This window comes from Pinus tabuliformis, chromosome 6 (genome assembly GCF_031772625.1).
Source record: "Pinus tabuliformis cultivar Carrire ecotype Pingquan chromosome 6, CPIR1, whole genome shotgun sequence".
NCBI classification, from domain to species: domain Eukaryota; kingdom Viridiplantae; phylum Streptophyta; class Pinopsida; order Pinales; family Pinaceae; genus Pinus; species Pinus tabuliformis.
In genome coordinates, this window is record NC_142292.1 from 1,320,371,300 (window position 1) to 1,320,375,910 (window position 4,611).

Here is a 4,611-nt window from a genome sequence, read left to right on the forward strand (position 1 = left end):
ATATTTCCACCCTCATGCCCATTGGCGAGGAAAATTGCGATCTCGATGGAGCTCAGACCGAGGGAGGGGTTTTTCATTACCTAGACACCCAACCCTTCTGCGAGGGCATGTCGGGGCACGGTCAGGAGGGAATAGGATGGCCAACCCAATGGGTTGAACCACTCTTCATCCATCCCATACTAACCCCACCCTGACAATTTCCCCTCATGGAAGGTTTGAGCTACCAGGCACACGTGCAACCACTCCCTCAACCCAACCACCAGCAAAAAAGCTCACCCAAGCAACACATCAACCACCGCTGCCTTTTCGAGAGAACCAACTATGGAAGCCCGCACCCTTGGCCCATGCCTTCCAACGAACAAAAGACCAAGCACCACCACTACAAATGAGTCTAAATTTATCCATCATATTTCCCAAGCACCTCAACCGCAGCAACCATGACCGTTCCCCAACCCCGTGCGTTCGCAAAAAGGGGGGAACTGCAGGGGACGGCGATCGAGAAGGACTAGGGTGGCCACCTTAGGAACTTGCATTGCATTTCGTCCTTCCCCAACACCAATCCACAACAATCCCACCTTTTCTCCGTAAAGCTAGGGGCCGAAAGGAAGAAGGGAAGAAAACAACATGAAAGAAAGAGAGATATCAAACGTGTCTACCGGCTCACAAGGGGAGGCTCAAATAGAGAACAAGCTTCCCCAACCCCGTGCCTTCACAAAAAGGGGGGAACTGCAGGGGACGACGATTGAGAAGGACTAGGGTGGCCACCCTCGGAACTCGCACTGCTTTTCATCCTTCCTGAACACCAATCCACAACAATCCCACCTTTTCTCTGTAAAGCTAGGGGCCAAAAGAAAGAAGGGAAGAAAACAACATGAAAGCAAGAGATATCAAATGTGGCTACCGGCTCACAAGGGGAGGCTCAAACAGAGAACAAGCTTCCCAAACCCCGTACCTTCGCAAAAAGGGGGGAACTACAGGGGACAGTGATCGAGAAGGACTAGGGTGGCCACCCCGGGAACTCACACTGCTTTTCGTCCTTCCCGAACACCAATCCACAACAATCCCACCTCTTCTCCATAAAGCTAGGGGAAAAAGGAAGAAGGGAAGAAAACAACACCAAAGAAACAAAGATCCCAAGAAAAGAGAGAAGCTCAACAGCACGCCGAGTAGATGTCCGCTAACCAAAAAGAAATCAAACAAGGCACCCAATCAAAAATCATCCCACCTCTTCACACCCTCCCACATACATTACGGCACAACACCCTTTCTAGCTTTACAACATAACAAACAACAATCAAACAACCAAGCAAATAAATCACAACCTAAACTTGACCACTAGAAAAGACAAGGGCCGCGATGAGACCAGTGTCTGGAGCACGTTACTGAGAGGTAAACAACCCCCCAACCTGGCACAAGGCTTCAAATGACAAATAGACTACTAATAACAAACCCACCCCGCTATTGCACCCCTCCGTGTACAAAACACCCAACAACCTTTCTAGCGAGAAAGTCAACAGGGGTCAAGAATCAAACTCCAAAGAGGAGTTGTCATGGGCCAACACTCAATGCTGGAGAAAGCCACGGGCCACAAATACATCGATGGTGCAAGGCCACTAAGAGAGGGATGCCCACAAAGTGCACACCATGAAACATAGAAATGACCAGGTCCCACAAAAAAACCCACAATCCAAAGGGAGGAATAAAGACACAACCCGCAACTTCTTTTTCCCTTGAAAGGGGAGTGGCCCACGAGAGGATGAGGAATTCCCTCGACAGCAAAGGCACGAGATAAGATTGCCACCCTCATGCCCATTGGTGGGGAAAATTGTGATCTCGATGGAGCTTAGACCGAGGGAGGGGTTTTTCATTACCTGGACACCCAACCCTTCCGCGAGGGCATGTCGAGGAACGGTCAGGAGGACTAGGGTGGCCAGCCCAATAGGTTGAACCACTCTTCATCCATCCCATACTGACCCCACCCCAACAATTTCCCCTCACGGAAGGTTTGAGCTACCAGGCGCGCACGCAACCACTCCCTCGACCCAACCACCAACAAAAAAGCTCACCCAAGCAACACATCAACCACCGTCGCCTTTTCGAGAGAACCAACTATGGAAGCCCGCACCCTTGGCCCATGCCTTCCAACGAAAAAAAGACCGAGCACTGCCACTACGAATGAGTCTAAATTTATCCATCGTATTTCCCAAGCACCTCAACTGCAGCAACCATGCCCAGCCAAATAGATCGTTGGAAGGGCTCCCAAGAAACAAGCTTCCAAACCCCCTACAGAAACACATTGGGGGAAAGAAAAACAAAGGATGGGTGGGACAAGCACAAGCATGGCTTGCAAGCACACACGAAAAAACAAGTGTTACCTCAAGACAAGCAACCAAAAATGTTCCCGCCAAACACCAAACCCGCTCCCCTAGAGACACACCACACAATCCCACATTGCAATCGAAACCCAACCAACCCAAAACACAAAATAAAATCCCTGCTATCAATGATCCTACCGCGGGTTCACCTATGGTAACCTTGTTACAACTTCTCCTTCCTCTAAATGATAAGGTTCAATGAACTTCTTTCGACGTCGACGGAGGTGAACCACCATCGTCAATGCAATTTGAACACTTCACCGGATCATTCAATCGGTAGGAGCGATGGGCGGTGTGTACAAAGGGCAGGGACGTAGTCAACACAAGTTGATGACATGCGCTTACTAGGAATTCCTCGTTGAAGACCAATAATTGCAATGGTCTATCCCCATCACAATGCAATTTGAGAAGATTTCCCAATCCTCTCGAACCAGGAAGAAAAACTCGTTGGTTGCATCAGTGTAGCGCGCGTGTGGCCCAGAACATCTAAGGGCATCACAAACCTGTTATTGCCTCAAACTTCCATGGCCTAAACGGCCATAGTCCCTCTAAGAAGCTGGCCGTGAAGGGGAACCTTCGTGTAGCTAGTTAGCAGGCTGAGGTCTCGTTCGTTATCAAAATTAACCAGACAAATCGCTCCACCAACTAAGAATGGCTATGCACCACCACCCATAGAATCAAGAAAGAGCTCTCAATCTGTCAATCCTTACTATGTCTGGACCTGGTAAGTTCCCCCGTGTTGAATCAAATTAAGCTGCAGGCTCCACTCCTGGTGGTGCCCTTCCGCCAACTCCTTTAAGTTTCAGCCTTGCGACCATACTCCCCCCGGAACCCAAACACTCTGATTTCTCAGAAGGTGTTGGTGGAGTCCTTAGAGCAACATCCGCTGATCCCTGGTCGGCATCATTTATGGTTGAGACTAGGACGATATCTGATCCTCTTCGAGCCCCCGACTTTCGTTCTTGATTAATGAAAAAATCCTTGGCAAATGATTTCGTAGTGGTCCGTCTTTCATAAATCCAATAATTTCACCTCTGACAATGAAATACGAATGCCCCCGACAGTCCCTATTAATCATTACTCCAATCCCGAAGGCTAACACAATAGGACCAGACTCCTATCGCGTTATTCTATGCTAATGTATTCAGAGCATAAGCTTGCTTTGAGCACTCTAATTTTTTCAAAGTAACAGTGCTGAAGCCACGACCCAGCCAATTAAGGCCAGGAGCACATCACTGACAAAAGGGATGGGAGGGCAGGCGCACACCGAGTAGGCGGACCGACCTTTACGACCCAAGCTCCAACTACAAGCTTTTTAACTGCAACAACTTAAATATATGCTATTGGAGCTATAATTACCGCGGCTGCTAGCACCAGACTTTCCCTCCAATGGATCCTCGTTAAGGGATTTAGATTGTACTCATTCCAATTACCAGACTCGATGAGCCTAGTATTGTTATTTATTGTCACTACCTCCCCATGTCAGGATTGGGTAATTTGCGCACCTGTTGCCTTCCTTGGATGTGGTAGTCGTTTCTCAGGCTCCCTCTCCGGAATCGAACCCTAATTCTCCGTCACCCATCACCACCATGGTAGGCCTCTATCCTACCATCGAAAGTTGATAGGGTAGAAATTTGAATGAAGCATCGCCAACACAAGGGCTGTGCGATCCATCGAGTTATCATGATTCACCGGAGAAGCGGGCAAGCCCCCGCTGGCCTTTTATCTAAAAAATTCATCCCTTCCAGAGAGTCGGGACTTGGTGAACGTATTAGCTCTAGAATTACTACAGTTATCTGAGTAGTATGGTACCATCAAAAAAACTATAACTGATTTAATGAGCCATCTGCAGTTTCACAGTCTGAATTAGTTCATACTTAGACATGCATGGCTTAATCTTTGAGACAAGCATATGACTACTGGCAGGATCAACCAGGTAGCACCCTCCCACTTCAAAGGGCATTTTGGGTGCTCTCTTACCAAGAGCCAACCTGAACACCCATCAAGTCAAAGAGATGTCAAAATATCATGTAAAACTTTTATGCCTTGCACCTCAAGAAGGAAGCACACACAACATGCCAAGGACATGGCAAACAAATGGGTAGACCTATCGAGCCACAACGCACCAAGGCCACTCCGGAGTTTGCAACCACGCCCCAACCAACAAGAAAACGAGCGATCACTCACCCACTCCCTTAGAAATGCCTCCAAAAGCCTCCACACCCCGCACCGAGGC

At 48.5% G+C, this 4,611-nt stretch overlaps 1 non-coding gene across 1 annotated transcript; it reads right to left on the minus strand.

Moving 5' to 3' along the window:
• Positions 1-2,501: 2,501 nt before the first annotated feature.
• LOC149263475 (18S ribosomal RNA) lies at positions 2,502-4,314 on the minus strand. Its single transcript, XR_016261337.1, has one exon. It is a non-coding gene; the product is annotated as an 18S ribosomal RNA (ribosomal RNA).
• Positions 4,315-4,611: the final 297 nt, after the last annotated feature.